Here is a 22,469-nt window from a genome sequence, read left to right on the forward strand (position 1 = left end):
TAGTTTTTCTCATTTTAAAAGACTTGTTCAGTCCTGGAACGGTTTGGAATGTCGCTGTTCTGCTTGCAGATAACTCTTGAGCTGTTTTGTATTTATGTTGCTTTTTGTTGCTTTGGACTAATATTGATGTATTTCTTCACGATTTTTTTTATATTTAAATTTTAATTTCTGACACATATTTCAAGAAATTGGGTAATCAATTCATGCTGAAAATATTCTGTACTTTGAAATTTCTAGATCTCAAAGCATATACCATAGTTCTAAACTTTGATTTTTATAAAAGTAATCTATTTATTTAAATAGTTACCATATTTTTAATCTCAAGTTTAAACTTTTATATAGGTAAACAATGTTTTACTTCATTCTGAATTTGTTGCTTAATTTTTATTGCATGCTATGTGTGTGAGATTCAACTTTTTATTACAGGTTGTTTTATATGTTATGTATATGTTTTTATATTCGGTCAAAAGCCCCTTAGAGCTTGTGTTGTATATTTCACTTATGCCGAATCAAAATAATTTTTTCTTATCTTATTATTATATTATTTAATTTTGTAATATACGATTTGGCTTTGCAACTATTTTTTTTTAGAGCGCCACTGATGAGTCCTATGTAGACGAAAAGCGCGCCTGTCGTACCTATATTTAAACTCAAGTATCTTAGATGAGTTTTTTAAATTGTAATTGTAATTTAACCACTAGAAATTTTTATCAAGGAAATTGTATACATTAACGGTAAGCACGGTAAGAGGACAAATGATAAAGGTTAATAAAAATTAAAAAAAAAAATACTTTTTTATATGTGTTCATTGACAACAGGTATGACAAATCCGTACTGGGAATATCACAACTTCAAGCTGCAAGTTTTTATTGATTTGAATAACGTTTTAACATGGTGTGAAAATTTTTGATCAAAAGTATGTGTATAAATTTTTCCTGTTTGTTTTGCTAGGGATTGGCACTGTTCCTAGCTGTTATGTGTTTCCCTTTAAACATTAATGACGTGTATTTGCTTCCGCATTAGCATTTTCTATTATTGATAATCATTTGGTATGGAAAATAAACATACATCAATTTGATTATGAATGTTGTCGTATAAAATAAAAATGAAAACCTAGCTTTCAATGTTCTGTATTATAATGTTATCTTCCTCCTATATGAACTCCAGCGTCATCAATATCTATGCTAAAAAAGGGTAAAGGTCGTGATAATTGATGCACGCAACAAAAACAAATGTCCAATTGTTAAATCAATGAATTCAAATTAGGACTATTTCGTAGAAATTGAGATGCACTCTTTGATATGCAGGATTATTTTTTTAAAGAAAAGAAAAAATTTAAACATTGGTAAATTGAATATGGGTGCATCAAATTGTATCGTCCAATCAAAACGATTGTTTAAATATAAATTATGACAAAGATAAGAATTCAAATAATAAGCGGTCATAGCTTGTAACACACACAAAAGGTAAGAATATACTTTTATCAGCTTAAACTTATAACTTACATGAAAGTCTATGTATCATTTAGTCACTTGTGGATAGTTTTCTTATTAGCATTCATACCACATCTTTCTTTATTTTTAAAAGATGAATTGATTAATTAATCCAAAATCATTGGTTTGTTATTTCTAACTGTAGTGTTTACTTTTTTTCAATTTACTGATTTAGGTGTTCTGTTTTTGGAAGGTTTATTAATAATTATTGCAAATATAATGAGTTAAACAAATTCAATTTATCATTTTATACTTGCACGTTAGGTGCTTGTATCTTTTGGAGAAAACGCATACAAACAAATACTACTCTCAAAAGTACCTGACACAATTGCTTTAAAATAGAAAATTCAAATCCTTGAAATCTCAATTGACTTATCTAACTATAACTTCCTTTCCTAAAAAAAAATTTCTCAAAAACAAATACAAAAGTTATTATATTTGTAACATTATAAATTTGAAAATATGAATTACACACGTGTATTATTATTTTTATCAGCAAACCATAAGCGTATTTTTTTGTTGTAGTTCGAAGATTTGTGATCTGGTCCACTTTAAACTACTGCATTTCTTTGTTTTAACAATTATTAATTGCTTAAGTCAGTGGAGTCACTGCTGATTTTTCATTACACAAAGAACTTAAATTGTTAGGAGGTAGCCAGTTTCATTTTCTTTCCGAAAGAAGAAATACTACTTTATGAAACAACTGAAAGAACTAGTTTTTTTCAGTTTTATTTGTTGAACTTTTTCACAGACGTGTTATCGATTATTGTTGTTTCCAGAAGCAGTGTTGTAATTTGTAGGATTTGATTTGAATGTTTTTGTATCTAACGATCAAAGAGAAATAATTCAATGAATAATCTGGGGAAATGTCTATAATGTAATATTATTTTAACCACACTCTTAAAACTTAGTCTGTATGTAAAAGGAAGCAAAAGAAAGACGGAAAAGACATACAATTTTAATGCTGTTATTTTGTTTCACTAGACAATTTCTACATAAATGTGTAAGTACTATGGAAATAAAAACTAGAAATAGAAAGATCATCTTAAAATTTATATAATTGCAAAAACCAATATTTCAAGTATAAGAGTGCAATGAAATGACATGAGTCGCGTGAAACACTGATCAGAACCAACATAACAGTGGAACTTGTATTGTTAATGTGGTGTTATTTTTTTTCCAAAGTTGGCATTCGGTGCCGAACTAAATATGGATATCAGCTTTGCTATTGATTGATTATATAAGTGAAAAGGGTAGACATGCTTTAAGTTTAGTTTCACATGAACATATTCGTTTATATTTTTTTTCCTTCTTAAAAAGATGAAATCATGATTGCTTCATTGTTTGCAAGAATAAAGTATGTATACTAAACCCCTAACAGGAGGGATTGTGCCTGATATGCATATGATGACGACATAATCTTTTAATCAGTTTAATTGAGGTATGGAGCTGGCATGTCAGTAACTGCAAGTAGTCTGTTGTTATTTATGTATTATTGTCATTTTCTTTATTTTCTTTTGTTTCCTATTCTGACATCGGACTCGGATTTCTCTTAAACTGAGTTTTACTGTGCGTATGTTGTATGTTTGTTTTTTCTACATTGGCTAGAGGTATAGGGGGAGGGTTGAGATCTCAAAAAACATGTTTAACCCCGCCGCATTTTTGCGCCTGTCCCAAGTTAGGAGCCTCTGGCCTTTGTTAGTCTTGTATCATTTTTAGTTTTAGTTCCATGTGTATAATTTGGAGTTTAGTATGGCGTCTATTATCACTGAACTAGTATACATATTTGTTTAGGGGCCAGCGGAAGGACGCCTCCGGGTGCGGGAGTTTCTCGCTGCATTGAAGACCCATTGGTGGCCTTCGGCTGTTGTCTGCTCTATGGTCGGGTTGTTGTCTCTTTGACACATTCCCCATTTCCATTCTCAATTTTACAATCAGATTTCACACCTTAAACTAAAATTTCAAATAGATACATTTAGCCTTTGACCTTGTGTATTACATCATGTACACAAATATCTATGGTAATGTGTATTTCCGTCAGTTTGAATTTATAAATATATAATTTGTATCATTTTTTATATTTAGTTTTGTCATCCTAAGTAGCATGTACATTTCGATTGCAATGAGAGATTAATTTCTGATGCTAGAATAAAAAAAAATAAGAATTGAAACAAGGTCCTGGCAGCATTTCCCCCTTAAAATGGTAATCATGTTTTTTTATCATCAGGCATCAATTTAATATGTGGGTGTTTCGAGTAATACATGTAGTAATCTGTGTTTTGTTATTCTTCCATAACTTAAAGGTTTTTGTTCTGTTCCTGACTTCATTTGTTGGGTTTGGTGTCTGATTTTTGTTGCCTACACCCGTTCTTGCAAATATTTAATTTCAGTTCTAAGCTTATTAGGTTTTAAATTCAGTTCTTCATTTTATCAAGCGAGCTGAGCCTGGATCAATGATTGAAGAGAAATAAATAAATACCATAAAATGAGTATTACATGTCAAAAGCAAGGTTATTGTTTAATTCATTTAATCTAACCATACTCATTTTTATCGTACTTAGGGTAAAAACTAGTACCATCTTCATCGATTAGAAGTCTGATTCCATCCCCCCTTTTGATGAAAATGTGCCAATACTCCACCAGAAACCTCAACTTTCTATTTTGATAATAGCATTGAATGCTTTAACAAATTATGGTTAAATGTTTCTTACTTACCAGACTGAAATATTTGAAACTATAATGAAAATCAAGTATCTTCTTTTGTTTTTATGACCGAGTGTTTTCATGTCGTCCATAGGTAGTATTCGATGCAAGTGGCGCCCTCTTTTTATTAGAATTTTCAAATAGTAAACATGGTGAATATGACACATTTCTTAAGTTGCATTTGATAAATTATTTGTTTTTAAAATATTCTTGAATATATTTCATTTTACTTTTGTATTTTTTTTTCGGTAAACCATCTACGTTTCATTTGCTGCAGAGTACTCATTCAAAAGCGCGCGAATTTTGGGGAAAACCCTTACATCAGACATACATACACTGCCAGCAGCAATGGTAAATATACATTTATTTCCAACACATTTACATATATACTGTCTCGTATAATTAGCATCACAATTGAGTTGTCATATATTTTCACTGTTGTTACACGGAACACCAAGGATGACTGGGGTCGTCATATATTTCAACTGTTGTTACAAAGTATACCAAGGGTGACTGGGGAATAGAAAATTTGTCACTTGTGGTCTTCTTTAGATCGGCAGTAAAACTCCTAACAAACTTGGGCGTCTTATTGGTTGTGTCGGATGTGTAAATACGAAGTCACAACAGATCACAATTGGGACTTTAAATCCGATGCCTCGTTTAGAGGGAGTGGCAAACACTCTGCAAGTTAAGTACTGTTGCAACAACTCTTTGAGGGATCTGTCGGTAGTCTATTCCGAGGTAATATTTTTACAGGACCAACATTTTGTTTACTTGTCATGTTTGTTTTCATCGTGATAATGCATGAATATTTGCAATTTGACATAAACCAAACACCAATCAACCAATCAACCATTGTAACACGTGGAATTCTTGTTATTTCAAATTAGTACAAACTGGACTACAGAGGATAAGAACTTACACTTTATTTGAACTTTAACAAGATGTAAATGATAATATATCTGATGTATGCTTGTGTTGTTGTAACGTATATTATATTGTCAGACACAAATTACATTGTACGGTTTCATGCGTTAAGTTTGCATTGTTGGGAGACTTTTACTACATATTCTAAGGAGTGCATCTTGTCTAATTTGAAAAGAGTCGGGAGCAATTTTGAACGCCCGCTATGGTAGTGAATGGACCAAGTGTTCTGTACTGCTTTTAATAACCCTAGACCAATCCTACATCTACCCCTACCTTGCATAATTTGCTGTTTACTAAAGGATATTACACTATGCTGAATTGCCTGGAAATATTGTTTAAAAGTTTAAATCTTAAACTCCTTGGATTAAAGCAACTAAAAGAATTAGTTCATGAAATGTAACATTTCAAAATATATTCTTATGAGCATCAAAACTATCTTTATTTAGACATATATTTACAACTCATTATCATAATCAAACCATATACAATTAAAACAGCAACGTCTAAAGGCTAAACAAGCACAACTAGCTTGTGTTGCTTAATAACTATTTCATATATATTGATTTGAGTTGTTTCTCTTTTGTCATGTGTGTTTGGATGAACATTGCAATTTCATTTTATAATTCTGTAAAATATAAACAAAATTTGCTGAATTAGTTATTCTGTGATATCTAAAATAAACAAAACTAACATCATTTTATATAAATATAGACATAATCATGATAATAGATTAAAATTTTTGAAAACGTGAAATTCACAAATTATTATGCTCTTCTAATAAAAATGCTCACAAATTAAAAGTGTAAAAATCCAGATCCGCATCAAAATGCAGAAATGCATATCGACAAATAAACCTGTACTGACACCTATAATTGTTAACTTCTACGTCATTTGGTCTCTTGTGGAGAGTTTTCTCAAGTCTAAGCTAGAACAATTAATCAAAATCAAAAAAGAACACCATGAAATTCGCTGATAAGTTACATTTTGTAAAAAGCGATCACACCGTAGTAGATTTGTAAATGAATTTAAATAGAGGCGAAAGGTACTAATAGGACATTCAAACTCTTTTAGTCGAAAACAAACTGACACTGCCATGGCAGAAGAAGGAAACAAAAATACAAAACGACAAATTTAATCGATAAACAATTGAAACATTTCCTTTTTACATTTCTACATGATCGAACGCAAAAGTTTAAAATGTAAGCACAGATCTTCAGATCAAAGTAGGCAAAAACTTTATCAATCTCAAGTTTATAATCATGATTGATTGATCTGTTGTTAACGCCACTTTCAGGATATTTCGTGGCGGTCAGTTTTTATTATTGGTGGCGGAAGCCGGAGTGCCGGAGAAATATTAGGATGACATACAACACTAAAGATTGAGGTCAAAGCATTATTACCACCATAATAGACAAGGTGTAAAATGACAAACTCTTTATTTTCATTTTCGTTTACATGTTTTTACTAAAGTATAGAAAGAATTTGTGAATTTTACTCTTTCTGCGATATCAAGGGTTAGGTAACTACCCTTACCCATCATACCTTCCCCTTATATGTCATGCTCGTATACTGTAAACCAACTTATTTTCGCGACTTTCGCGAGTAGAAAAATAACGCAAATATTTATTTAACTAAATCAAGTAAATTAGAAAATCGCCAAATGAAATCGCTGCGAAGTGGACTAGAAAGGGATAGACGCTAAATAAAATATCCGCTGGGTGTACAATGACGAATTTTACGATAAGATGTATATGCTTTTTTATTAGCATGATTAGTACAAATACAAAATCAAATTATTCGTTCAAAATATATTTGTGCTTTTAACTGTATATTTCGATAAGTACAATTTAAAGCACTCATTATATATCATTCACAAAATGATTCTTTACATTTCTTTTTTCAGAATGGGAACTGTTTCTGTGAGAAAAGATTGATAGGGTTGAAAAACAGCCTGTCTATCAGAATTGGCGGAACAATACCAATTATACCCAATGATGAGTTTAACTCTGTACACAAGAACCACAGGGAAGGGACATTCCTATGGATTATACCCAATGAGATCCACATAAAACTTGGAAATACAACTCCAATCCGAAAGGTAAATATAAGATACATACAATAGTCTTTAATATCCATCCAACATTTAAAAAGAAAAAAAAAGATTGCTAAAATGTCTTTAGTGGGTGTTATAGTTTTATTTTTTTAGAAGTTATTTGATTAAAGTATACGTAGAGATGCAGAACTTGTACAAATTCTATGAATTTTGATCAAAATTGTTCACTACAAAAGGTACATCACTCATTTTGTGATGTTTTAAGCGTGTAATTTTATTCACGGTAGCAAATTCATTTCACAAGAAGCACATTTTGACAGTTAATGTATGTATCGTTAATGATGGTCTAGGCCAAACTATTTAAAAATCCAAAACCTAAAACAAACGTTGAAGAAAAGTTTAATTTAGCATATAAGTATGCCGACTGACAAATCCTAAAATAAATACAGAATATTCATCGTATATACTAGGATAAATGGTCAGTTAAAACATGTTTCGCATTTATCAAAGGTCTACCGAAATGGAATGTCATTTCATTTCCATGATATAAACTAGACAGAGCTCACTTCAAAAGGAACATGTCTAAAGATTCCAATATTGTACAAATTCTGAATCGATATAAAAAAAAGTCCTACAGTGACAAAAATACTAAAAGGAAAATCTTTACATCAAGTATACAATCCAAGACTTTACAATTCGATTAATTTGTACCAAAAAAAAGACTACTGAGTTTTTTTCTTAAGCAAAGGTTATATCCTGATATCACTTCCAAACTATATATGTTTATTCCTTATGTGGTTCCTGGGTAAATCTTATGATATTTGTTTGTTATCAATATTCTCACGCTCCGACATCACAGTCGGTTAATAAATTAGTAGCATATATATAAAAACAAGACAAACAAAGGACTAATAACTGTCGGTATTGTGTGAACCTAACACAGGCACGTGGTATCGATAGAAAATATATATATGCATACATTAGCCGTAATACTCTTTCCAAAGACTCTCATTTCACGAATAATAAGTTTTAGTAAATACGTGTGCAATATATGAAAGTAGTGTACAGATGTTGAAAAAATAATGGACTTATTTTGGTGTTAACATGAAAAAGATTTTTTCTGTGTAACATAGATCTTGACTTTTGATTTTGTTTTTGTTTTGAACTTGTCGTTGTGTTGCTATCGAATTGACAACTAAATTACAAACACATAAAACTGTTTCTCTTTTTTGCAGAATTTAGAGGCAACTGGAAAAACAGCACTGTTAAAATGTTGATGAAATTTTAAGTTTCTTTTGTACTACATAAGACTTTTGGAAAAGAAAAGTAATATGCAAAATAGGACGAAAGAAGAACTACAGTAAAATTTGGCAAAACCTGAGAACTATCTTTAAAAAAAAGCAGAATACAAAGAAATATGTTATAAGCGATATAAAAATAATAATTTTCATAAAGGATTATTGTTTTTTTAAAGGTTTCATGTTTGATGACACATTATTATTATTATTATTATTATTATTATTATTATTATTATTATTATTTTTTCAATTAATGTTTAATCAACGCTTGAATAAAATCAAGACAGTAATACCTTTGAACAAACAGAAAAAAAAAGAATCAAATCAATATCATATGTTAAGCCGTTGTTTTGCACAATTCTTATCGAAAAGGAAATTCAACAATACACAAATTGACAATATTAATAAAATAAGGTCCTCAACAACAAAAAGAAGTCTACACAATATGTAAAATTTTAAATCAACCCTAGCATATAAATAACTTGTTTATTATAGTTTTTGTTAACCACAGGATTGCGGAAATGACTAAACGATCAAGGATAGTTCAACTCGCTATTGATTTAAACGTGACGACAAATTGTATCTAGGGAGAATGCTACAATAAGTATGTAACATGTTCTCCTGTTTGTTTCCCACATAAAATTTACTTCAATAAATGTCCGATTATTAGGTTTTAAAATGTGTGCGTCAAGTTGATAGGTTTTATCCATAATGATACATAATTAGAACGAAAATTATGCATAAAACACACAATTTTATAATTAAACATTTTCAAGTAGTTTTATCCGAAACTCAAATGTTATATCGTCGAACAGGAAAAACTTGGCAACTTTGACCTTCATACGTGGACAGTAAGAAATGCCTATGTTTATACAAGTATATAATGTTAGGTAGTATATACAATCATTTGGCTTGCTAAGTCAAAATCTTTCCATGGAAATACTTTCAGATGCACTGTTTGTAAATACAACACAAATCTGGTTACAGTGAAAATTGTACGTTGCAAATATAATATGTTCGTCAATTCTAGTATTGGTGCTATAATCAAATTTATTCGAAGTAACGAATATGTTTAAAAAACATAGAAATAAAGACAGGGGTTACCAAAAAGTAATAGCTATAAAATAGCATATCACCAAGCAAAACTATCAATTGTTCGTTTAACTCAAGTCCGAGTTATTCTAATATTAAACAGGTCGGGAACTTTAGATTCATGATGTCAGAATACATTTGCATAGTAATTTCCCAAATAGAAGGTAAACATGGCCTTGAAAAATTGACCAATCGACTCAATGAACTACAATGCATTGTGGGCTACTACGAGTTTATTATCATTTAAAAACACGTTGAATTAGTGGGAAAACTGTCAACTAATATAGTGTCTGGGATTCTCGTTATAAATGTTTTTGTTCAGCGAATGTGTTTAATGTAAAATGTATAACATAATCTTCAATTTGCATGCTCAGATTAAAACAATATTGTTTACTGTCTTCACAATTCGACTTTCCTTTTTCGCCTTGTAAAAGTAGTTGAACAGGTTTTGTCCATTTAATGCATTGTACCTGTGCATTAATTTCACGGCGTGAAACAGTGAAATTTCCAATGAAGTGACTACTGTTATAATATTCAGTATTCTCAAAAAAAAATTGTTATAAAAAGCGGGGACGGTAAATAGTTTAACATATTTTATATACTTTTGTCCATCGATGAAGTCCAAAAATATACCTAAGATGTATTTTTAACGTTCGGCTGCTGTCCTGTTGACTTATGTGCAATATCTTCAATCATTTAAATCCTCCGGTTCATAGTGGGTGCTATGTTGCCCATTTAGGTTTTCTAAAACGTGCATTGTATACAGAAATAAGAAGATGAGGTATGAGTGCCAAACAAGATCTATCTCCATTCAAGACACAATATAGTAAAGTAAGCAATCATAGGTTACAGGACGACCTTCAAGGATGAACAATGAGCTATCAAGGGACCAAAAATGACTAGAGTAGATCCAGCGCTGCAATTTTTACAAAATATATCAAAGTTCATTTCCTTGTCGCACATCAACATGAATAGCATCATAAATGATTTTATTAAAATTGGCAAATTTCTGAGTCTGTTAAAAATATCAACAATTCCAATATCTACATTAGAAGAAAACGAACTTTGCAAAGACGAAAACAAAACGAAACTACAGCTGCTTGCATAGAGTGAGAAAAATATTGTTTCATTACCTTCAGAACAAAGGGAACAGTTTGAAATAAAAAAAAAAGTCCAAAAAACTGAAATATGCCAAAAATTCAATACTGATAGATTATGTTAACATTGTCAGACAAGAATTAAGAAATGTCTTCAGCAGTTTCGATGAAATATGATAGATAATATAGGCTTTATACATGTTCTGTACCTGTCAAATTCTAAATATACAAATATTACACAGTATTCTACAGTATATATCTCTTTTCAAGATAATGGAAAACCAGTCTTTCTGAAAGGTGTTTGTATCTAAAAATAAGGAGATGTGGTATGATTGCCAATGAGACAACTATTCACCAAAGTTCAAAAGAAGTAGATGTAAGCAATTATAGGCAGCCTTAAGGCCTTCAATTATGAGAAAAACCCATACAGTATAGTCGGCTACAAATGGCCCCGATTGATGATTACACGTGTTTGTTTCTTAAAGACAAATTAATAAATACCTTCTATAAGTCTATTTTAAAAGACTTTTTAATCTTAAAAGAAGGTACAATATCATAACATCAATTTTGTGAAAAGCTGAGAAATTTTAGTGACCACAACAGATATTTGTCATACTCTAAGTCTTTCCCCTTTTTTACGAACCCAAAATTTAAGGATCCCTTATTTTTTCAACTATCTGAATGAAAGTTTTTCTTATGGGTAATTGTATTTTTCACTGTTATTTCGTTGCTGTGTTGTGGACGAATACCTGAAATCTCCGTGTCATCAGCAATCATATTAACGGCTATATTTCGGGTAATTCAAACATCGTTTCTTCGCTATAAATGTGGAAAAAAAATGAAAAACTAAGCAAAATTGTTAATGCATGAAAAAATGTGTTGTATTTCAGTAAATAACACGTGTTCTCGGTTCATTGTAAACACGTAGTAGTGCATCATGCATTGTTACTCATTTAGTGGATTAGTCAAAAACCCAGGTAAAAAAAATTGCGTCATACGTAAATAAACAATTACATGTGCGAGGACATAAGATTGCTTATGTATGCATATCCATAAAAGGTAGTGTTCCCGACCTGTTAAAAATGAATTGATCACGTTTATGATTGAAGCACTTGGATTTGTAAAACGTCACAGTATAAACTACTATACACTATACCTTCAATTTTGTTCAAATGCATAGGAATTATTTTATCTTGAAGTTGCAAACAGAAGCTGAAATTATTTGATTATGAAAATATTACAAAAAGCATATGTTTTGCTAAATGATTTATATCTGTCAGTTTGTATTCCTACAGATATAAAATGTGTATCCTGAATTTACTCTGGTTGCATACTTTTGCCGAAACTGTGAACGGATAGTAAAATATGCGGAGTAAGTTTCATGCAACCGATTGTCAAGGTTGAATGTACTAAAGTTAAGTAAAAATAAAAAATAAATTATGAAAAATAAATAGTAAAACAATTCCATTTTCTGTGGTTAGTACATACGGAAATGATTCATCCTAAGAATCAGCTGATTAGCTGGTGATTGCAATTCGTCTTCATCACATTACATAACTTGTCTTATGCTGTTTAAGTATCGGCTATGGATATGTATTGCTACAAAAGGTAAACATGTCCTGTGTACTATGAAATATGTAATACACATATTGTTTACATAAACAATGATACATGTAATTTAAATATTATTAATTGAAAACATTACATCTAGATAGTATTGCCATGTATCTAACGGAAACACTGATCATTCGCGGTCACAAATATGAAATAATTTGATCTCTTTTGTATGAAAATAAGTGAAAGAGTTTGCTTTGTTAATTGTTCAGTAAAATAACAAAAATACCGAACACCAAGGAAAATTCAAATCGGAAAGTCCCTTATCAAATGGACAAATCAAAAACTCATGGAATGGAAATCAAACTGTCATAGTCCTGACTTGGTACATGCATTTTCTATGTAGAAAATCATGGAATAAACCTGGTTGTATAACAGTCGCATAAAATGCCATTATATTGACAAAAAAGTGTACACAAAACAAACATTGAGACATAATACGTAAACATGTCAAAAATTGGGGTACAGCAGTAAACATTGTGTGTTTAATGTAAATCTTCAAGTTTAGTTTTCATAATAACTGTTTAAAAGTTTTGACATTACATAAATAGTAAAATAACAAATATACCGATTTACAAGGAAAATTCAAAACGGAAAGTCCCTTATCAAATGGCAAAATTAAAACCTCAAACACATCAAACGAATGGAAAACAACTGTCATATTCCTGACTTGGTATAAGCATTTCCTTATGTAGAAAATGGTGGATTAAACTTGATGTTAGAGCTAGATAAACCTCTTAAATGTATCTACCTTTACGGAAATAATTCAGGACTTTGAATTATACATGTATGTTAAAGGACATATAATTACACTTAATATTTTTATATAAGTTTATCAAACTTTTAACTGACCATGCAAGCAAGCTAACTGAAAATAACCTCTTGCGTGCTATTGATTCAAGGGGGCGTTTTTAAATGGAACATATAATGTTATATTTATTTTTTTTCTTAGTATTGACATTCTTATGATCATTTCTATTTCCAAACTGAAATTATGATAAAATTTCCAACAGTTATGGCGTTGCGTATTTGTGCTTTATATTGACATGTAAACAAACATTTTTAGGCACTTGGTGTTTTTAATTTTTATGCAAATACTCTTTAAAAAATATTTACCCTATTGTATCATATATCTTTCCTTTTCGGAGAACTTGTGCAGAGAAAAAGAAAGTAAAAAGCAAAGATTTATTCAATAATTAGTGGTTTGCTTTTCAACTCCACTTTCATCACTATTGGTTAGTTTGTGGCATCAAGTTTTAATTGGTGAAAGGAAGCGGAGTGTCCGGAGAAAATTACGAACCTTTGCCAGGAAAATTTGCAATAATAATTGGAGACGAAGTCAACTTCCGCATAGAACTACTTAGACCACTCAGCTATTTAAAGTAAAACAAAAGGTTGCGGCATTTACAAAAGGAATAATTATAATTAAATTCAATGTATTTTTTAATAATTAATGATGAATAATCATGATGAGATTGCATTAAATCGCGTTTAAACCTAAGAGAAACACGTGTACACGTATACGGAAGTTAGTCATAAAATCTAAAAATACAATATACAGAATAAATGATTGATATTTCGTCACACGTAAACATAGTTCAATTCAAAAACAAATATGATGTAAACTTTGAAGTAGAAAATGGCTTTCAATAAGTAGATATCTGCTTGTAAAAACAGCGAATTTCAACAGTTTATTTTGATAACGAAAACAATCCGGGGATAAAAGCAGAAGGGTGAGTTACAGGCGTCAATAAGTTAAAAGTATCATAGAGCAAAATAAAGTGTAAACATTGACTGACAATCTAATATGATCCAGCTGACATTGTACATTTCACGTTATGTTAATTATTGCTGTTTGAAATAATGAAATAGAAAACATATATATCGTTATTGTCTACACGTATACAACAAATGCAGGCTAAGAATATTTGGTTATTCTGGGTATACGTCAACAACAACCGTATGTTGTTGTTGCCTTACATCATCATCTGATCATCATCTGTGCCATTTGCATATAACTGTATACGTAGCATCTCAAATTTAAACAAACAAAATTGATGAACATAATAAACGGCAAATAAAAGCTTATTGGGTAAAAGCATGCTAATTTAGGGCTGGGGGCAGGGTTTCTCCTCAATCATTTTTCTTTTCGCAATTCTTTCCCAAATCAATATTTTATTCGCAACTCTAAATTTCTTTTCGGCCAACTAACAGATTTTTTTAGGACTTGTTTTCCTTCTTGCTAACAAACAATTACAGTTTGCAATTTATTTTTGGCCATGGCATTGTCAGTTTGTTTTCGATCTATGAGTTTGACTGTCCCTCTGGTATCTTTCGTCCCTCTTTTGCAACATTATTATTTCTTTTATTATTATTCTTCATATCTATTTTATAACCTACATTGTCATAATTAAACACAAGAGATAACAAAACGAAACAGTAAAATGTTGCTCCTTGGAACACAAGATTTATCTTCAGATTATTAGATACGTCTTGCCTAGTTAAAAAAAAAGAAATAAGATTAGAGATTTTTCTTACTTTTGAACCCTTTCTTCAAAACAAAAGTTTCTTTTCCGGTCCGTCGTTAAAAGTAAAATTTGAGACGTTCAACCTTACTTAAAACAGGTGCGCCGCTAAAACGATGTGAAGTACCCTCTTCAAAACAAATATTTTTATCAAAGTTGTTAAAACTATCCTTTAGGTGACATGTAACGCAGTTTTACCTCATGTTTTCATTAAACAATAAATTTAACACTTTTATCAATTAGACCATTGTTGCCGAGTGCTATCAAATGTAATCAGCTTATTATTGATTTTCTGTCAAAATTGATACACGTGACAAGTTCAAGGTGAAATCTGAGTATTGTCTGATGAGGAAAAAAGTCCGAGAAACCTGGAACAAAATTAACCAGATGGACGAAGTCGAACCGTTATATTTCTTTTGCCCAATTCTTTCACCAATCATGATTTTTATTCGTCACAACCCTGGCTACAGTTAAAATGCAAAATAATGGAACATATTATACAAGATATTTTCTTCATTTTTATTTGCAGAATTAAAAATCTCGATTTATGATACAAGTTGAGTACTCATTTATGGAAAATGGCATTACTTGATGCATTTTAAGACAAGTATTTCATTTTTTTAACTGAGCAGTGCTCTTAACCACTTTTGACATATTTGATAAGGACCGACAAAATCACTAGAAGACCTACGCTGATCAATTCCCGATTTTAGTTTGATTTTCATTGACAACATTCATAAGGTATTGAGTGTATACGAATATTTTATTGTGTTATATATTAACTTATTCCTGATCAAAATCAGGAGTAAATGAATATATAAAACAATAGAGTTTTAATAAGTTTTCCTTCCTTATGACAGCACGAAACATTACATTTTTTTACTAGATCATAGAAACCATAATTGAGTACCACTATTTCATTTCATTTTCCCCTCAAATTGCTCACATGATGTGCATTTAAATGCTTGTCCAAAAAAACAGTCAGTATATAGAAACATATTTTTATCTTATCCTTTTTATGCGCTGTTTTTAATCAAATAACTAACAATATTGATAAACATAGAATAAGTTCTGATCGTCTTCAGAATAAAACTTTACCACCAAAAATTCTAAATGTGACAATAGTTCAAAACATGTGCATTATGTAAGAATGTACATTTGCGTTCTCCTGAAACAATGCAACATGCTGAAGCGCATTATTTGCCAAAGTTCAATGTAGATTGTACTGTTTTGTGGTAAAGTAAAATCACAAAAATACTGAACTCCGAGGAAAATTCAAAACGGAAAGTCCCTAATCAAATGGCAAAATCACAAGCTCAAACACATCAAACGAACGGATAACAAATGTCATATTCCTGACTTGGTACAGGCATTTTCTTATGTAGAAAATAGTGGATTGAACCTGGTAAAGGATTGTTGTAACACATAGATATACCCTGTGTCTTCTTTTAATCAAAAAAGTATCCAATGTTTTTTTTTTTTGTTTTTTTTTTGGTCAATTGTCTATTCATATGTTTTCAGGATGCCATGCAGACACCTGAAAAGGAGAGTTGTAGTGTAAGTTCTAAAGGACACAACAATTAATAGTTAATGTAGCTTATGCATATACAGACCTTAAAGTCAAAAACATGCACAGGTAGGTTTTTCTAAATTAAAACGACGGCTATACATCCTATGCATTAAGATAAGACCTATAAATTTTCTGTCGAATGAATGCGAATGCGCAAACAAATATTTTTGCTGTTTTGCTTCATAACAAATTAAGAAAACACCCAATGACAATAACAAATGCAACTTATAATCAGCTTTTAAACTGTCATGGGCAGCTTGACGAGTGTTACTGAAACTGCTTACCTTTTCAATACATCTGACAAAAGAAATATAACAAAAAAAAGAACTATGGAATATTCAAAACGGAAAGTCCTTTATCAAATGGCAAAAAACTCAAACACATTAAACGAATGGAAAACAAATATCATATTCCTGACTTGATACAGGCATTTGCTTATGTAGAAAATGGTGGATTAAACCTGGTTTTATAGCTACCAAAACCTCTTACTTGTATGACAGTCGCATATAATTCCATAAAATTGTTTCCTTCTAATTTTTGAAAGGTGTGTGTTGTTCTATCTTTTGTTCTCTGTGTGGCGTTTTCTGGTTTATCGTTCAATTATTTATATGTAATCCATCTTTGGAATCCTATTATCTGTTAAAAAGGTTTTCAGCATGCCCTTATGATAATTGCACACTCACACATACGCAAAAACATATTTTTCTAGATAGCTTCCATTGGAAACGTCATAAAGCAAATGATATGATGTACGTGCCTACAACACCTGTTTATTGTATAGCCTTAATCAGTATAAATATAAGGAGGTATGCTATGATTTACAAGGAGACAACTATCGCCCAGACACCAAATGAAGTGGGATTAGCTGTAGATCATAATACGGCCATCAATATTGGTTAATAAACTCATCATAGCTACCAGGATTAGTATTGTACTCCAGACACGTAGTGATGCTCGAAAAAGAGTACAAAAGGCCAAAATAAAGTTCAAAGTTAAAGATTAATGAGGACCCAAATCATCGAAACTATTGTTGCCGACAATTTCAACAATTTGTTTTTGAATAAAATTTATTACATACGGTAGTGATCAAAAGTCGTGAAAGCCAAACATATAGAACATCACACGCTGTGTCTTATTTTTGGTCAATACAACACCTATAAAGCATTCAATATGCCTCTTTCAACAGTTACAAATGATAATAGATACACATCAATGAAGTAGCAACATAAAGAACAAAATAATTTGTTGTAGGTGATATCGTTGTTTTTTGTCACACTATCAAAATATGGGGAAAAAAATCATACCTGGACGTCAAGGAGATGAAAGTTTAAGTAAGATATAGGCACGTGTGTTGATATCAAATTCAATATAAGCATATATTTATGTTTGAAAAAAAATAAAAGAATGTAAGCCAACGTTATAAACATGATTTTTTTTTCTAGTTTTATAGGAGTTCAAAATGTTGGTTAATCAGAATGAATTGACTGCTCATCTATGGAAACTTGCATTACTTGAAGCTTTTTTAAACAAGTATTTCATTTTTCTTAATTGAGCAGTAATATTTACGTCTTTGAGAAGGACCGACAAAAAGACAAGAACATAACTGCTGATGCATTATAATTTTTCCTAATATAGCATTGAGTACATGTATTAGGTAAGTCTAAAGGAATATTCTATTTTTGCATATGCATCGACCACATATATAAGCTTCCAACAAACAATTAAAAATATATATGTAAGATACTTTATCTTACCTCCTATATATTTCTAGGAATATCATTGGTTAAAAGTGAACACATGGAGACCCTGTATAATTAATATGGGGTTAGTGATCGTGTTTTATTTTAATATACGGTTAGTAGTGGTGTTTTAGCCACGGCATTGTCAGTTTATTTTCGACTTATGAGTTTGAATGTCCCTTTGGTATCTTTCACCACTCTTTGAAGGTGAAGACTCTCAGTTTTATGTAAACGTATGCAAATCGCTCTATTTGTACGGCACATTTCCTCATAACCATGTTTTAAAATTTTTTATCAAACTTGAGCTGTACAAGTAAACGTAGTAGAAAACAACAGATTTAGAAATATATATTTACAATTATAATATTTATACACATTTTAACAGAAGGCAAGGGAATGTCGTTTTATAAGAAAATCGAACATACAGAGAAGATTATTTTTCTTATGTTTCCTAGTACATTTTTGTATCGGTCTCGTACATTTGTCATAGACTACAACACAAAAGGAAAAAGCTTTTGTGATTGTGATTGTTTATGTGTAATTTTTGTATAAAAAATATTTTTGTAGGAAGAAAACTGCATAATCTTGTTCTTTAGGGCCGAACAACGTATAAATATATGTAAAAAACAAATACTTTTCAAGTCTTTGAACACAACATCAATTTATTCATTGATGAATTTCTTTTGAATCAATATTTGTGCTGAAATGTCATTAAATGAATAGAATAAATAATCGCTTAGTTATCATAAGTGTAAGAGGTGTAAGGGAGATAATTAATACATACAAATTATTGTAAATATTTTCAATTCATTTGATGGAACTACCATGTATATCTGTAAAGCAGAAGTATTATTTGAGCTGCGTTGGAAAGAAATTGACCTTATGCAAATAAATATCAATACATCTGTTAATTTAATTTTGGGTTGAAAACATCTCTATGCAAAGTCTGTAACGGTTTGAAAATTGAATCGATAAAAGAACCCTACAAAACAGACCAAAATTCATCTATTATTTCGTATTTGAATGTTCCAAAATCAATCAAATTTTTATACAGGTACATGTATACGTGCCCTTACATAAGGGAATGTCTATCCGACGCAGCTCTTTTATTAAAATAAAGATTGGTATGAATAAAAAAAAGTACAAACAGAAAAATATGGTATGTTTTTAAATTTAAATTCAATTTTGTACATGGTGAAAGAAAGATGACCTTGCCAATATATACTTCAAAATAACTATACATGTACTTGGAAAAAAAAGATTGTTTTTAGTTTTCTCTTTATACAACACATACGACTTTTGACATTTATAAGTAAGGCACTTTCTATATTTAATTGCACGAGTTACACCCTTTTCCTCATGAACAAAGGGTTATCTCAATAATACAATATTATAAAAATAAATGCTAAAATAGTAATGGTCTAAGGGAGATAATCATTAAATAAAATTGATTAAAAAAAAATCTGGAAAATGAGCTCTCGTGTGTTTTTTGTTCAAAGGTACTTACATTACAATGAACACTAGAATTGACATGATAATACGTAACTATGATATCACTGTGTTGGTTTAGAAAAATAATATTTCGCTGTTGTACAATCTATTAAATAATACAACATAAAAAAAATCTAAAAAAATACAGGTACTTGGAAAGAGTGTTCCAGTTATAACTTAATAAAACACTTTTGTGTATACAATATATCACAATGGTTTTGCATCATCAGGTCGCAATAATCATACAGCAGTAGCAAAAATATGTTTCTAATATTTCAGCTAAATATATATCCTCTATATCGACAATTATGCAGTTTAATATTCACTACCACGTGTTTATATATTTCCAAAAGGGGGGAAAGGGGGGCCGGGGGGCGGGGGGGGGGGGGGTGATGGTAACCTGAGTTTACCTGATTTATCAAAATAACAGTAAATAGTCATATCTAATGATATGTATACCTTACGTTATTAACACTCTTTCCAAAGACTCTCATTTCACGAATAATAAGTTTTAGTAAATACGTGTGCAATATATGAAAGTAGTGTACAGATGTTGAAAAAGTAATGGACTTATTTTGGTGTTAACATGAAAAAGATTTTTTCTGTGTAACATAGATCTTGACTTTTGATTTTGTTTTTGTTTTGAACTTGTCGTTGTGTTGCTATCGAATTGACAACTAAATTACAAACACATAAAACTGTTTCTCTTTTTTGCAGAATTTAGAGGCAACTGGAAAAACAGCACTGTTAAAATGTTGATGAAATTTTAAGTTTCTTTTGTACTACATAAGACTTTTGGAAAAGAAAAGTAATATGCAAAATAGGACGAAAGAAGAACTACAGTAAAATTTGGCAAAACCTGAGAACTATCTTTAAAAAAAAGCAGAATACAAAGAAATATGTTATAAGCGATATAAAAATAATAATTTTCATAAAGGATTATTGTTTTTTTAAAGGTTTCATGTTTGATGACACATTATTATTATTATTATTATTATTATTATTATTATTATTATTATTATTTTTTCAATTAATGTTTAATCAACGCTTGAATAAAATCAAGACAGTAATACCTTTGAACAAACAGAAAAAAAAAGAATCAAATCAATATCATATGTTAAGCCGTTGTTTTGCACAATTCTTATCGAAAAGGAAATTCAACAATACACAAATTGACAATATTAATAAAATAAGGTCCTCAACAACAAAAAGAAGTCTACACAATATGTAAAATTTTAAATCAACCCTAGCATATAAATAACTTGTTTATTATAGTTTTTGTTAACCACAGGATTGCGGAAATGACTAAACGATCAAGGATAGTTCAACTCGCTATTGATTTAAACGTGACGACAAATTGTATCTAGGGAGAATGCTACAATAAGTATGTAACATGTTCTCCTGTTTGTTTCCCACATAAAATTTACTTCAATAAATGTCCGATTATTAGGTTTTAAAATGTGTGCGTCAAGTTGATAGGTTTTATCCATAATGATACATAATTAGAACGAAAATTATGCATAAAACACACAATTTTATAATTAAACATTTTCAAGTAGTTTTATCCGAAACTCAAATGTTATATCGTCGAACAGGAAAAACTTGGCAACTTTGACCTTCATACGTGGACAGTAAGAAATGCCTATGTTTATACAAGTATATAATGTTAGGTAGTATATACAATCATTTGGCTTGCTAAGTCAAAATCTTTCCATGGAAATACTTTCAGATGCACTGTTTGTAAATACAACACAAATCTGGTTACAGTGAAAATTGTACGTTGCAAATATAATATGTTCGTCAATTCTAGTATTGGTGCTATAATCAAATTTATTCGAAGTAACGAATATGTTTAAAAAACATAGAAATAAAGACAGGGGTTACCAAAAAGTAATAGCTATAAAATAGCATATCACCAAGCAAAACTATCAATTGTTCGTTTAACTCAAGTCCGAGTTATTCTAATATTAAACAGGTCGGGAACTTTAGATTCATGATGTCAGAATACATTTGCATAGTAATTTCCCAAATAGAAGGTAAACATGGCCTTGAAAAATTGACCAATCGACTCAATGAACTACAATGCATTGTGGGCTACTACGAGTTTATTATCATTTAAAAACACGTTGAATTAGTGGGAAAACTGTCAACTAATATAGTGTCTGGGATTCTCGTTATAAATGTTTTTGTTCAGCGAATGTGTTTAATGTAAAATGTATAACATAATCTTCAATTTGCATGCTCAGATTAAAACAATATTGTTTACTGTCTTCACAATTCGACTTTCCTTTTTCGCCTTGTAAAAGTAGTTGAACAGGTTTTGTCCATTTAATGCATTGTACCTGTGCATTAATTTCACGGCGTGAAACAGTGAAATTTCCAATGAAGTGACTACTGTTATAATATTCAGTATTCTCAAAAAAAAATTGTTATAAAAAGCGGGGACGGTAAATAGTTTAACATATTTTGTATACTTTTGTCCATCGATGAAGTCCAAAAATATACCTAAGATGTATTTTTAACGTTCGGCTGCTGTCCTGTTGACTTATGTGCAATATCTTCAATCATTTAAATCCTCCGGTTCATAGTGGGTGCTATGTTGCCCATTTAGGTTTTCTAAAACGTGCATTGTATACAGAAATAAGAAGATGAGGTATGAGTGCCAAACAAGATCTATCTCCATTCAAGACACAATATAGTAAAGTAAGCAATCATAGGTTACAGGACGACCTTCAAGGATGAACAATGAGCTATCAAGGGACCAAAAATGACTAGAGTAGATCCAGCGCTGCAATTTTTACAAAATATATCAAAGTTCATTTCCTTGTCGCACATCAACATGAATAGCATCATAAATGATTTTATTA

At 30.5% G+C, this 22,469-nt stretch overlaps 1 long non-coding RNA gene across 2 annotated transcripts; it reads left to right on the forward strand.

The window, feature by feature from the left end:
• Positions 1 to 1,427: 1,427 nt before the first annotated feature.
• On the forward strand, positions 1,428 to 20,506 carry LOC127722428 (uncharacterized). Of its 2 annotated transcripts, none has more exons than XR_007991724.1 (3): positions 1,428 to 1,466; positions 7,027 to 7,221; positions 20,320 to 20,506. It is a non-coding gene; the product is annotated as an uncharacterized LOC127722428 (long non-coding RNA). The 2 variants fall into 2 exon arrangements; XR_007991723.1 differs by lacking the exon at positions 20,320 to 20,506 and adding an exon at positions 8,412 to 8,596.
• Positions 20,507 to 22,469: the final 1,963 nt, after the last annotated feature.

Source organism: Mytilus californianus, unplaced genomic scaffold (assembly GCF_021869535.1).
Source record: "Mytilus californianus isolate M0D057914Y unplaced genomic scaffold, xbMytCali1.0.p SCAF_12, whole genome shotgun sequence".
In the NCBI taxonomy this organism is placed as follows: domain Eukaryota; kingdom Metazoa; phylum Mollusca; class Bivalvia; order Mytilida; family Mytilidae; genus Mytilus; species Mytilus californianus.